This window comes from Acipenser ruthenus, chromosome 21, assembly GCF_902713425.1.
Source record: "Acipenser ruthenus chromosome 21, fAciRut3.2 maternal haplotype, whole genome shotgun sequence".
Lineage (NCBI taxonomy): Eukaryota > Metazoa > Chordata > Actinopteri > Acipenseriformes > Acipenseridae > Acipenser > Acipenser ruthenus.
Genome location: NC_081209.1, coordinates 12,499,865 through 12,515,299, shown reverse-complemented (window position 1 = coordinate 12,515,299; position 15,435 = coordinate 12,499,865). Strand labels below are relative to the sequence as shown.

The 15,435-nt window shown below is 39.8% G+C and overlaps 1 long non-coding RNA gene across 1 annotated transcript; it reads left to right on the top strand.

Annotated features, from left to right (window-relative positions):
* The first annotated feature begins 452 nt into the window (after positions 1-452).
* On the top strand, positions 453-14,670 carry LOC131699085 (uncharacterized). Its single transcript, XR_009308016.1, has 3 exons — positions 453-1,084; positions 9,670-9,786; positions 14,140-14,670. It is a non-coding gene; the product is annotated as an uncharacterized LOC131699085 (long non-coding RNA).
* Positions 14,671-15,435: the final 765 nt, after the last annotated feature.

Sequence of the window (15,435 nt, the reverse complement as noted above, 5' to 3'; positions counted from 1 at the left end):
CACACTCTAGTCTCTGTAAGTCGCAAGGCATCTGCTAAATAAACAAATAATAATAATAAACAATTTTACAAGATGTTTGGCATTTGTCTCACTTGTAAAAGATAGAGGGTGGCATTCAGCGGATGCAATACTGAGGCACTCCACATGGGCTGCATGAAAATGACTTGAACTACAGGGTGTTTTTTTAACTAGTTTCTGCAACTATTATTATTATTATTATTATTTATTTATTAGCAGACGCCCTTATCCAATTGTTACAAGATATCACATTATTTTTTTTTTTATTTACATACAATTATCCATTTATACAGTTGGGTTTTTACTGGAGCAATCTAGGTAAAGTACCTTGCTCAAGGGTACAGCAGCAGTGTCGCCTACCAGGGATTGAACCCACGACCCTCCGGTCAAGAGTCCAGAGCCCTAACCACTACTCCACACTGCTGCCCACTAGCTGGTTAGTGTGAGCAGAGAGGTGGAATTTGTCACTTTTGGAGAAAAAGGGAAAGCCTTCAAAGAAGAAAACCTTGAACCTACAGTCAGGGCCGGCTTTAATCTGTGCGGGGCCCTAGGCAGTGATAATTAAGTGTGGGGTACAATGCTACAGTAGCAATCATATATTTTTAATTTAATTGACGGCAATGGTTTTTACCCCGGTTTTCTCCCCAATTTGGAATGCCCAATTGTTATTTGTATCCCGGGAAACGGTGGCTGGAACACATGTCCCCTGAAACATGCTCCTGTCCATCTGTCATTTTTCGCACTGCAGATCCAGAGCGAGGCCACCAGACCTACAGTGGAGGACAAACAGATCTGATGGCTCCACTGCAGAACCGCAGGCGTCCTAATGGCCACAGTGGTCGCTGGTACGCGATGAACCTTGGATTCCCCTGCCGACTTAAACCCTCCTTACCTGGGCGGCGCTTGGCCAATTGTGCACTACCCCTAGGAACCCCCGATCACAATCGGCAGTGACATAGCCTGGATTCGAACCTGTGTTCTCCATGCTATAGGGTGCATCCTGCACTCCATTCGGAGCGCCTTTACTGGATGTGCCACTCGGGAGTCCCAGCAACCATATCTTAAGGTTAGTATATAGGTGCATCATGTAATCATATGGACTTATATATACTAACGTTAAGATACAGTAAATCATTTTCATGATATTAAATGTTAATGAATACTTTATCATTTCATATAATTCACGAGTTCAAAACACTCAGAATTCCAGTCTACTTCAAATATATCACATATATATATTTTTTTTTCTAAAATTACCCTGCCCCAATATGACTATTGAAAAATACTGTAATGCCCGACTATAAGTGGGTTCTGACAGGTAGGCAGCGAGAATAACCAGGCAGAAATAAATAAATAAATAAATAAATAAATAAATAAATAATAATAATAACAACAAAAAAATCCCTCTTTGACACATGACACTGTGTGAATGCCCCTTTTTAATTTTCATTCTAAATTACTAAGAACATAAATTACAAACACATTTTCCTAGCTTCAGCGGCAGCAATGTCCTTTGTCAAATCTGAGTATTCTAAATTCTTGGCAACTTCGCATGTGACAGTATGGCCAAATTTGACAATCTTTGAGCACAAATATGTCTTGATCAATTTCAGCCAGAAGCAACTGTTTTCATGCATGTACTGCAGAATTTTCACAGGACTCATACTTGCAACTACAGCGTCAGGGGTGCAAATCATTTAGAAAATTAGTGCTAAAGTGTTTTAAATGTTTAGCACCAGAGAGCCTGTTGGTGCTAAATTATCCCTCCCCCACCCGTTCAATGAATTTTTATTGTTTGGTGTTACAGTAAATATTTTTAACAAATTGTACCCCTATCTATCACACCCATATTTGTAATATTTTGTAATAAGGAAATTCTGGCACATCTCTCATCCATGGCAAGACTCATAGCAGCCAGTAATATTATTTTAATTTTTTCTTAGAAGAAATAATTTGTAAACAAACATGTACTTAAAAAGAGTGTATTTAATGTTGCTGGTGCTATATGAGGTACCCCAGATTTGTAACCCTGAGCATTTTGCGCGCACGTAATGAACACATTAAATCTCACGGCAGTCCGGTTGAGTACCGGACCCCATCAATGGTGGGGGTCCTAGGCAGATGCCTCACTTGCCTTGCCATAAGGCCGGCGCTGGTGTAATTCACAAACAAATTCCTCTTACTTTGTTGGGAATTGCTGATTCAGGAGTTAAGGACAAGTGTACGTATTTAGTAGAACATGATTTTAATAACAGATTTGTATATACAATGGATAATGAAATAAATTCAAATTAAATCAGTTTAGTAATACAGTTATTGTCCTTCAGAAGATCAGAAAACTCAAGAGGATTTCCACAAGACAGAAATTACACATTTGATAGGAATGGATTGTTCAGGAGATCAAGACAAACACCAATATTCAGTAGAACACAAGTCAATTAAAAATATCTAAAGATTCACATGGAATACATTGAAATTATAACAATATACTGATACAGTATTTGTGGGATTAGTGAGGTGAACGTCCAATAGATATTTAGGACAATACGATACAAATTAGAGGTAATGTTTGTAGTAAAAATGATACAGAAGATGGCCAAGCATCTACTATTGAAGGTCATGGTGATAGAGGCAACGTTTATAGTAGAAATGCCCCACTTCATATAAATTATAAGGGAAACTAAGACTTTAAAATTGAGGAAACATTGACATCTAGTGGAGAAAATAAACATCTACTGTGGAGCCATAGCACAGTCCATTCAAATGTGTAATTGATGTAAAAACATCTAACAACGGGACTGGAAAGTTTATTCACAGACAAGAATACTTTAAAGAAAAAGAAAGAAAAAACTGACATGATTTTAAAGCCAATGCTAAACTTCCTCTTCTTTCTTTAATGATAATCAAAACAATTAGTAAATTAAACAGATATGAACTGTTTTTCACATTATAGTGTAAATCAATGAGTTAAAGTGGTCTCTATTTTCCATAAAGACACAAGATAAACACAGTATCTGTGTGCTGTGAGATATTGTAGAGGTAGAGCAGCTTCCTTTCTCATTGTGCCTGCACCGCACAGTAATACACAGCGGCATCCTTCAATTCAACACCTGCGATCACAAGAACACAGGAGCCCTTTGCTTTCTCTACTACTAATGTAAAGTGTCCTTCTTCATTCTTCTGGTGTTCACGGATGATCATGTGTGGAGCTGTACTGGGATACTGTCTGTACCAGAACACTGTATCACTGGTAGCTATATTGCTGCAGTGGATCTGGGCTGGTGATCCCTCCACCGTCTTCAGTCCAGATGTCTGATTGAGCTTCCCCAGGCAGCAGCCAGCTAAAGACACACAGAAAATCAGGGGTTTCATGACGTCAACAAACCCCTTCAAAAAGAGCAGTGCAGTATTCCAGGATAAAAGCAGAGCAAAGTGTAGTAAAACATAGTAAAAGCATTGTAACTGCAGGTAAATGCAGTAAATGCCTAGTATAAGCATGGAAAACAGCATAATCAATGCACACATTTACCATTTTTAAATAAATACACTGATAAATGTGAGAAATAAATTATGTCATAATATACACTACATTACGCATTTTACCTGGAGAAATATACATTCCATATGAGAAGCATAATCAATTCAAGATAAATGATACAGTATTAATCATATTAAAATAACAAATAGTTCATTTTAAACATTTAACTAGATCACCACAATGAAGCTCATTCTTACACATTGTAAGCAGAAGCAGTTGAATTAGAAAATGCATCTCTTAGTCCAGAGTGTTCTGCAGCCTGTTTGTCTTTTACTGACATAAAGGGAACTGCTTGACTGTGGTCTTGAGGCTTCCCTCAGCAAACACAGTCTGAGAGAGGGAGGGAGAATTGAGTTTGCAGCAGCTGTCTGAACCACAACTGACTGTGCTGTTTGCAAATCTAGATGTCTGTTCACTACAGGGTGTTGATATTCACAAACAAATTCCTGTTACTTTGCTGGGAATTGATGTTTCAGGAGTTAAGGACAAGTGTAAATATTTAGTAGAACATGATTTTATGAACAGATTGGTAGATACAATGCATAACGAAATACATTCAAATTAATTCAGTTTAGTAATATAGTTATTGTCCTTCAGGAGATCAGAAAACTCAGAGGATTTCCACCAGCCAGAAATGACACATTTGATAGGAATGGATTGTTCAGGAGATCAAGACAAACACCAATATTCAGTAGAACACAAGTCAATTAACAGATCTAAAGATTCAATGCAAATTACAACAGTATACTGATACAGTATATGTGGGATTAGTGAGATGGTCATCCAATAGATATTTAGGACAATCTGATACAAATCAGAGGCAATGTTTGTGGTAAAAATGATACAGAAGATGGACAAGAACCTAGTATTGAAGGTCATGGCGCTCTCATTGGATATTCAAAATTATAGTGGCCAGGTTTGTAAGAGAAATAAAGTAGGTGGGCAATGAATCTAGTATTGAAGATCATGGTGATCTTATTGAATACACATACTAATAGAGGCAACGTTTATAGTAGAAATGCCCCACTTCATATAAATTATAAGGGAAACTAAGACTTTAAAATTGAGGAAACATTGACATCTAGTGGAGAAAATAAACATCTACTGTGGAACCAAAAGGACAGTACATTCAAATTTAACTTTACCATTACTAACATTACTGGAATTTCTAAATATCCAAGTAAATTCTATGAATTATACACAGCCCCCATGTTATTGCATTGAAGGGTCACGTTATAAAATGCGTTCAATTTGGTATTTTTGGGAAATGTTCACTTGCTTCTTACTTGATGTTTGGATTCTTGTTATTATTTATTATTATGATGATTTTTTTTGAGTTGCACATTATTGAATATATTTTTAAAATGTAACATGCAATCCATATAATCAATGACATTGTTGATTTAATATGATTAAACTGGTACAGAAAAGGCTGCTCCAGGTCCAGTCATGTCCGATACAGCCTCAGTATATTAGTTGTATCTTTCCTTCACCTGTCATATTTTAGATGAATGCATGCGTGTGCTGGCAGGAGAGAGCCTGGTGCTCTGCCTGTGACGCGCTGCCAGCTGAATTTTGTTTATAGGGATTCACAGCTGAAGATTGGTCGGTTGTGATTCCTTACCAGCTAGTGGGCGTATCCAGGCGGAGCAGCTCTCTATAAAAAGGAGCTCCAAGATACCTCTCTGCTACTAGCCAGTGCCCAGACATCCATACAAACAGTGAAGAAGGAACGGCTTACTGTGTGGTGAGCAGCCTAGAGACTTCTTTTTAAATTCTGAACCTCCGTGTGTTGAACCAGGGCAGAGTTTCACTAAATAATTGTGTAGGAACCAGGACAGGGATTAGTTTGGGGATTTGTTATCCCATTGAATGTTTGTGAAGAAGAGGTGTGTTTGCAGGTTCTCCTGTGTTAGAAGGAGTAGTGCACAGCTGTATTCATGGGGAACTTTTATTTTTATCCTCTTCTGACCAGTGTTTTCTATTTTTTTTATGTATTTCATTTCTGTACACTTGTTATAGTCTCACAAGGTTTTTTTTTTTCTTTAATCATTTTGGGTGCAACTAAAAATAAATATTGCGTGCCTGTGTGGCATGTCAATGTCAGGTCTGTCTCTGTCTCTTTTACCTCTTTTCCTCAAGCTACCCGAGCCTGGTACGGCTCGGGTAGCTTGAGTTGCTTTTACACTAGAGAAAGGTGAGCCACATCGCAATCCAAGGTTGCCACATCACTTCCCTTCTGAGGAGATGACTTAGTGTACCATAGCTTCGCCCCTTTTCAAGATGGCCAACTTCCACCTAACCCTGGGAATGAATTGTCAGGCCATTCAGTCCAGGGCACTTCCTTTTATACAGCGCCCTCACAGGTCAGGAGGGAGATTTATAACCAAGATTCATTCTTTCTCTGTCACATATCCCGCCGCTCAGAGTGGAGGCAAAGGAACACTCGGCTGAATCTACCTTTCCTATTATTACCCCCTCCCTGGAAAAACAATCCACATTTTGGTGTTCTTTTCCTGCACAGTGGATCATGTGCTTAACCACTTGAGTGGAGCGTTGTCTATGATGAGAGCGAATGAATGTCCCAGCAGGTATCGTAAAGAGTGAGTAGCCCATTTAATGGCCAAACACTCCATTTCCACTACGGAGTAGTTGCGCTCCCGAGGGAGTATCTTTTTACTGAGGTACATGATGGGGTGTTCTACTCCGTCTACCATTTGGGGCAAAAACGCACCCAGACCAACATCCGAAGTGTTGGTGTGGAGGATGAATCTCTTGGTAAAATCTGGTGTGATGAGAGTGGGGGCCTGGCAAAGTCTCTGCTTGATAGTATCAAATGCCCCCTAACATTCTCCTTACCACTTATTCAAATTTGGAGCACTCTTTTTATTTGAGGTCAGCTAAGGGATTGACCACTGTGGCATACTCGGGGGATAAATCTTCGGTAACAACTGGCCAACCCCAGTAGAGACCTCACCTGAGCCTTGGTTTTGGGGATTCCTGCATCCATCAAAGCCTGGACTTTGGTGGCAATGGGTTTTTATGGAATTGAAAAAATTAAAACCCCAATAAGAGAAGGAAATGTAGATGAATTAGTAAAGAGAAGAGAAGTTTATTGGAGTTTATTGTACTGTTTTCAAATCTAGATGTCTGCACATTTGATGGTAATTGATTCAAAAGATCATAGGGCAAGCAGAGACCCATAAACTCAGAGGGTTTCCATTTCCATCAGCACAGAATCATTTTATAGCACAGGTTCAAAGACAAACTTCTGTGTGAGGAAACCACTGGGAGTCCATGTCCTTTGACCTGCCACTCCTCCTTGCGAAAAACTGTACACTCCTAAAGCTCTGAATAACATTGTGGTTGTGGTACCTAGTTAGGTACAAATCATAGAGGCAATGTTTGTAGTAAAAATTATATAGAAAACAGACAATAATCTAGTATTGAAGGTCATTGTGCTCTCGTTGGATATTCAAATTCATAGTGGCCAGGTTTGTAGAAATAAAGCAGAAGGTGGTCAATGAACCTGGTATTGAAGCTCATGGTGAGCTAAATGAATACAAAGTAGAAATGCCCCACTTAGGGCTCCCGAGTGGCGCATCCAGTAAAAGCACTCGCTAGAGTGCAGGATGCGCTCTATAGCCTGGATGTCGCCAGTTCGAGTCCAGGCTATTCCACAGCCTACTGTGGACGGGAGCTCCCAGGGGGAAGCGCTCAATTGGCCGAGCGTCGTCCGGGGGGAGGGAGGGTTAGGTCGGCCAGGGTACCCTCTGCTCACCGGGCACCAGCGACCCCTGTAGTCTGGCCAGGCGCCTGCGGGCTTGCCTGTAAGCTGCCCAGAGCTGCTTTGTCCTCCGACGTTGTAGCTCTGAGGCGGCTACACGGTGAGTCTGCAGAGTGTAAAGGAGCGGGCGGCTGACGGCACACGCTTCGGAGGACAGCGTTTGTTCATCTTTGCCCCTCCCGAGTCAGCACAGGGGTGGTATCGGTGAGCTGAGCCCAAAAATAATTGGGCATTTCAAATTGGGGAGAAAATAATAACAACTAATTGGCAACGACTAAATTAAAAAAAAAAAAAGAAATGCCCCACTTAATATAAATTATAAGGGAAACTAAGACTTGAGGAAACGTTGACATCTAGTGGAGAAAATAAACATCTACTGCGGAGCCAAAAGCACAGTCCATTCAAATGTGTAATTGATGTAAAAACATCTAACAACGGGACTGGAAAGTTTATTCACAGACAAGAATACTTTAAAGAAAAAGAAAGAAAAAACTGACATGATTTTAAAGCCAATGCTAAACTTCCTCTTCTTTCTTTAATGATAATCAAAACAATAAATAAAGTAAATAAAACAGATATGAACTGTTGTTTACATTATAGTATAAATCAATGAGTTAAAGTGGTCTCTATTTTCCATAAAGACACAAGATAAACACAGTATCTGTGTGCTGTGAGATATTGTAGAGGTAAAGCAGCTTCCTTTCTCATTGTGCCTGCACCGCACAGTAATACACAGCGGCATCCTTCAATTCGTCACCTGCGATCACAAGAACACAGGAGCCCTTTGCTTTCTCTACTACTAATGTAAAGTCTCCTTCTTCATTCTTCTGGTGTTCACGGATGATCATATGTGGAGCTGTATTGGGATACTGTCTGTACCAGAACACTGTATCACTGGTAGCTATATTGCTGCAGTGGATCTGGGCTGGTGATCCCTCCACCATCTTCAGTCCAGATGTCTGATTGAGCTTCCCCAGGCAGCAGCCAGCTAAAGACACACAGAAAATCAGGGGTTTCATGACGTCAACAAACCCCTTCAAAAAGAGCAGTGCAGTATTCCAGGATAAAAGCAGAGCAAAGTGTAGTAAAACATAATAAAAGCATTGTAACTGCAGGTAAATGCAGTAAATACCTAGTATAAGCATGGAAAACAGTATAATCAATGCACACATTTACCATTTTTAAATAAATATACTGATAAATGTGAGAAATAAATGATGTCATAATATACACTACATTACGCATTTTACCTGGAGAAATATACATTCCATATGAGAAGCATAATCAATTCAAGATAAATGAAACAGTATTAATCGTATTAAAATAACAAATAGTTCATTTTAAACATTTAACTAGATCACCACAATGAAGCTCATTCTTACACATTGTAAGCAGAAGCAGTTGAATTAGAAAATGCATCTCTTAGTCCAGAGTGTTCTGCAGCCTGTTTGTCTTTTACTGACATAAAGGGAACTGCTTGACTGTGGTCTTGAGGCTTCCCTCAGCAAACACAGTCTGAGAGAGGGAGGGAGAATTGAGTTTGCAGCAGCTGTCTGAACCACAACTGACTGTGCTGTTTGCAAATCTAGATGTCTACTCACTACAGGGTGTTGACATACAGAAACAAATTCCTGTTACTTTGCTGGGAATTGATGGTTCAGGAGTTAAGGACAAGTGTAAATATTTAATAGAACATGATTTTATAAACAGATTTGTAGATACAATGCATAATGAAAAGAATGAGTTTAAGCCAACGCTCAGCTTTTTCTGCTCTGCGTGCAGGCTCTATCGGCTATGTTTGATTCCTCTAGTGGTCTTTGGGTAGCTGCCATCAGCCGCGTTCAATTCCACGCTACGTGTCCCTTTTTTAACTACACAATCCATCATTACACTGCACCACACTTCTTATATAGACAGGCAAGCCCTTTGCGAACCCGCCAGACTTGTCCCTGTTCACTTACCCAGCTTGAGTGGCAGACTGTTCCCTTTGAAGATGGTGGCTTTGATCAGTGCTGCAGCTGTCACTGTCTCTCACACCTACATTCAGTTCTTCATGATGTTAGTGTGATAGTGAAACAGTTTATTATACAGGCATATCCACGTAAACCCCAGAATGTCAATAGGAGGAGACGCATGAGTGAGTCAAATATATTCTTTGTACTTGTAATCTGTATTGTATGCCTTTATGCATCTAGAACTGTATTATAACAACTATATAAATGCATTTGTGAAACGATTAGGAAGTGGTGTTATTTTTTATATATTATATATAAGCTCATTTTATATGTATTTATTTGCTGGTTTATGTATGTATTTGTTCTTTCAGATCTGTAATATAATAACTGGCATGGCGTTTGCAGCGATGAGGAAGTGCTACAGAAGTTAGTGAATTCAGATTCCAGACATGAACTGGGTGGAATACAGGCAGAGCCTTCACAGTGTGGTATGGACACATGCACAAACCATGTGTATAATTTGCTGTGCAAACTGTTGGCATAGATTGTTTGTATAGTTGTGCAACCTGTTGACATTTTCATTGCAGTGGTTTACTACCATGTGGTGAAGTTGGGTGTATTGAGTATAATACTTATAGGTTCAATTATTAATGTTAAATTGGCTTGGTTTACTTGCAAAAATACAAATAAGCCTCACCGTTTTGCCACACTATTTTGGCAGTACCTTTGGGCAATTTGGGTTTACATGTCGTTTTCTTTTAGGGTAAGAAATTCTCCTTCAAAATTCAAATGACCTAATTAATGTTAAACTATGGGAGTGTATATTTAAATGTTTCTGTCAGTGTTCCTATTTGGCCTTGCGCGACGACTGATATCATGCAGCTTTCTTAAACTGGGTCTACAATGATTGTAGATTGTGTTGAGGAACCGCAAGTGCAGCCTGGTTCATTATTCCACCAAAAAATGAAACTAAAAAAGCGAAGGAAATAAAACCAAAACCCAGTCATAGCGTTCCACCGATACCAACATTACACACTACCCATACATTATTTGCTGAACATTTTTGACTGCATATATATTTCTATACATTTTATACAAGTAGCTTCAGCAATTCTGATCATTATGGTAGTTTTCGAACTGAGCTCAAATCCAGCACTTTAGGTTAGTGATATAAAAAAGATCCAGTCCAAAATGTTTAGTACAGTAAAGTACAGGCAATAAATCTACAATAGGCCTTTAGTTATAGTAGCAAGTTGTGCTGGTTATATCACAAATGGAATCTCACTGCTGAAGTCTTGTTGAAGTGCAAAAAAAACAAACTTGTTTTTAGCCAATTTGCGCAGCTTTTTAGCATGAGAAAGTGACCTACCAAACCTTTTTAGGTGTACCATGTTTTTGCCACGCACTTCCTATAAGCGTGAGGAATGTGTGATTTGTGCCACGTCACAGCAATGGAGAGAGAATCTGGAGTTTCTAAACTGCCATTGTGAACAAAATTATCTTTGGTCTACCCCAGGGTAGGCCTACCTAAGGTAAAATCGTGTATTTAAAGATGTCCTATTGTTGGAAAAATACCTCCTAAAGGTAAAACATGTAGTAGTGTCTTCTGGCACGGTTTTTATTGTATAGCACTGTAACGGTGGGAGATCTGTACTGACTATCTGGTGTATGCGTGGTACTGCAGGTAGAGGGCAGCAGTCTTGTAAGATCCGCCTGTCAGTCATGGCGATGACACAGAGGTGGGGAAGAGGGTGTGTTGGCTTTCCCTCTCTCTGAGTGGCTGAGAGGCGGGCCTTGGGAGATTGCTCGGCCCATAAGAACTGTGCTTGGTTGTGCATTCGGGTGGCCGTGTTTGGAAATATACAGTGACGCTGGCAGAAGACGCCAGTGTAAAACAAGGACCAGGCAAGCCCGGCTGAGGGAGACAGTCTTCCTTAAAATAATTTACAAAGTAAAAGAAATAATTACGTACCCGAGGGGACGTGTGTAGGTATACAGGGAACTCTGGCCACCCCAGTGTATAGAAATAGTTGAGCGTAGGTCGGAGGCCCGTACTGACCGGCTTAGTGGCAGTGGGGGCACTGCGTAAACAGAACCTTTATTTTGTAGTTTTATTACTGTCTTTTATTTTCCCTTTTCATTTCGCCTTTTGTTTTCATTATTATTTTGAGCACCTGTGAGTGCGTGAGTGTGTCTACTGTTTACCAGTATTGGTATTCCTGTGGTCCTGTGTACCGTTGTCGGTACTCAGGCCACGGACAACAGCGCCCTCTGCAGGCTAAAAGACAAAATAGTCAAAATAATAAAACTGCGTACCAGTGCAGTGTTTCCAAATAAAACTTCTGTCTCCCGTGTGTGTTAGTGAATTGCCCACTACCCTTCCACAAGCACTTTAAAGACTGTGGTAAACACAGTCATAAAATGCTTGGCTGTAGGATGACATCTATGACAAAAAACGTTTGGCTGTAAAGGGGTTAATACAACCCAGTGGATTCAAAACTACATACATGCAATACAGGTAAGGCATTTTTCTTTTCCATAAATAATAATAAAAAAAAATGTATCTTGTTAACAACAGCAGTTATTAACCAGCGCACACAACACAATTGTCTTTATCAAATTAGTCTCACTCTCTGACCTTTAGTCTCACGTTGATGATACAAAAAGCCTTTGTGAAATACTGAACTGAGGCTTAGTGAAATGGTCATGCTGACTTTAAACTTTTTAAAAATATGTCTCAATGATGTGATGAAAACACATCACATTCCTTCACACACACCACCTGGGCACGCAGCTGTCCTATACCCTACAGACAGTCGGAGACGTTTTTGCACTACCTGCTGCTGTGAATGACACACTGTGGCTCAATGCACACTGATAGATGGCAGAGTCTGCAGGCTGTGCACTGCTGATAGACAGGTTACTGAGCGTGTGTGCTTTACTGAGAGTAGCGGTGATTCTTCCATTGCTCTGCGAGTATGATCAGTATGATCAGCACAGGTTCTTTATTGGGGTATTGTCTATACCACTGCAAACTATAGAAGCTTGATGTTTTATAGCTGCAGCTCAGTGTTGTCTGTACCCCTTCGGATACCTTTAGAGAGCGTGGAGACTGGAGAACCTCTTCTTGAGCGATAACACCTAAAAAACACAAGCACAATAAGAAACTATATTACATATCATTTATAAATGAATTTGACAGAGGCACCAAGAACTTGAATACTCCAAACTACTGATATTTTTAAATTTGCCATTAATATTTTCATTATAGTATCATTATGCTTACAGGTTGGGGTTTGTTTTTAAGTAGTCAAATAAAATACATACATTTCATGAACACTATTACAAACATATGCATGCATCGTGCCACCCTCTGCTTCTTCATGTTACAATGGAGATAGATTACATGAAACACACAAGCACAGAGTCGATATGAAAAGGATGTGGTTTAAAGTGGGAGGTGGTTTAAAGAGTGCATAATCATAAATGCTTCTCAATCATAGAGCTTGTTTATCTCTGTGCAGTTATTACCCCTCTTAAGAAATGTGCTTTTGCACTTGCTTCAGAATGGAGCCCATAGTAGTCAGGGCTGCTCTTGGTCAGTGTTCTCCTTCAAAGATCAATCCCCTTCCCTCTTACAACTTGCCTGGAATCTTATTTTGCACTGTGCTGCAATATAAGGCATGAATTACTTCATTTAGTAAAGAGTAGTCCAGCTCATTTATACTACATTTAGGGGAAGAATTTCCTTGCGATGGACAGAATGGTGCCACAGCAGGCACTGTAGCAGGGTAGTGTTGCAGTCAAGGCTGGTCACGGCAGGAAAGAAACCCAGAGTCAGAAGCTGCAGTTTTAAGCGCAATGCACATTGTATTTAACAAAAGACACAAAGTAACAAACCAACACAGAAGGGCCAAAATAAAAGGTTTTCACAAAATAACATTCAAGCACCAAAACCCCAACTTTACTCTCAGGCTTGGCAGCCACCTTCACTGATAGCTTTCTCAAACTCCTCCTTCATATAAAGAATTGTACCACTCTTTTATACCATGTGGCTGGGACTTGAATGATGATCAATTATTCAATCAAGACCCAGCCACATTCCACACGTGTATGTCGCAGGGATGGAATTAACCCCATCCCTGCCAAACTTAAATACTCAATGCCCTACACTATTTACACCAGCCTGCTACACCTACCAATAACATTGGCTTCATTACAACAACCTTTTATGTCAAGTCATGAGGTCAAGTAACCCCATTGGTCCACTTGAGCTGGAATGAAGTTATTATCAGTAATTACAGTTTCATATTTTACTTTTACTCTTTAGTTATATTTATTTTCATATTAAATGTCCTTTAAATATTTTAACTTCAATGGAGGGGCATTTCAACAGTAATAATTAAAAATGAACAGTTTTTATTTTGCATTCCATAAAGCCCAATACTTCTTATATGCAAGCATTTTTAAAACTTTCATTGTCTTCTAAAAGTAATTTTAAGCTTTACTTGAAATTAAGTTATCACATTAGTGTCTGATTCTAGATTTAACAAACATGAGCATATTGGACTTCATGCAGGGAAGAATGGACTGTAATTGGTTTTACTAGGAACACATGTATGTGACAAGGAGCTTTGTTGCTGGTTCCTGCACAAGTGTTTGCAGCTGAGACACATTTCTAGGCAACCGATTGGGCAGCGCTGAGAGGATAAGGAGGTCCGGATTTGCTGGGGGGCGGGCCCAGGGAAGCTGCGCGGAGTTAAAAAGCATCTGCGCCACAGTTCGAGGCTGCTGCAAGGCCATTGCGATACATTGCTGAGCGATAGTGTGTTTGTTTACAGCAAGGAGGGGCGGGTCCGCTCTGCAGGAACTACGACACGGAACCCCTTGACTGCAGGACGGTGCCTGTGAAGCGGCATAGCCAGGACCGTCACAACGACCCGGAGGCGCTGGAAGGCTGGGACTTCGGAAGCAGTAGTATTAGGTTAGTTTAGGGGATGTTGATCCCAACAGTATAGAGAGAGTTACTGTGGAGTAGTAGGTTCCTGGAGCAGGAAGTTCCTTTTCGTAGGACTAGCGCTCGGCATTTTGTGTGGCAAACTTTTATTTTCAGCTTTGTTTTGTTTATTAAATCTGACACTAGGGCTACCATTGCTGGTACCCTAGTGGCAGTACTTGTGTTGAAAATAAATCTGCGTGCCTGTGTGGCGTGTCAACACCAATGCTCTGTGTCTGCATCATGATTATTAAGTAACCATCCACACACGTATCACCGTTACAACATGTAGCAGCTGAAACCCTGGACACAGACTTTGTGCGAATCTTTTTTTCAAAATAAAACATAACTGATCACTGACTGTCAGCACAAATAACCCGCCTCACCGAGTACAGGGTCACATGACCCTATTTTCCAATCAAAATCGTGTTCCCATTTTTTAATACAAAATGCACACCATTTTTTTTTTTTTTTCAAACAATCAAAATTGTAAAGAATGCAGTATGTTTGGCAAAATAAGGAATTTAATAAACATGTCAAACATATGCATAAATACAAAACTATAATAAAGGAATCAACTCTTAACCTTAAAAATGACATCTGTAGTGGCTAGTACTTTTGCAGGAAGCCATGTGAATTTCAAGCAATATAAAAATATCATAATTTTCTTTTATTGTCTACAAAACAGAAAAGCAAAACAAAACAAAACCAACAAAGCCGTCCTTTAAAACCCATGCGCTCCACGGGGATCCTTACTACAGAGCATTCAAGTTCATAGTGATATTATTAATACTAAGTGAAAAAAATGAGAATGAGGGGAAACAAACCACATGGGTCTACGTATACACACAGAAATGCATGAACATATGTGTATACTCATGTACACGTAATTACACATATCTATTCATACACATACACACACACACACACTCACGCGTGGACACATGCACACACACACATGCACGCACACACACCATAAATTTGGACTGGAGAGGGGGGCTATAGTGGAAAATTATTGACCCAAGGGAAGACTATTGTTACCGACAGGGAGCTATAATGCCCCAAACTGTAGAATGGAAGAAAAGATTTTAAAATAAGAAAATAGCATTATAATTCCTGAGTCATGTAAGAAAAAAATGGG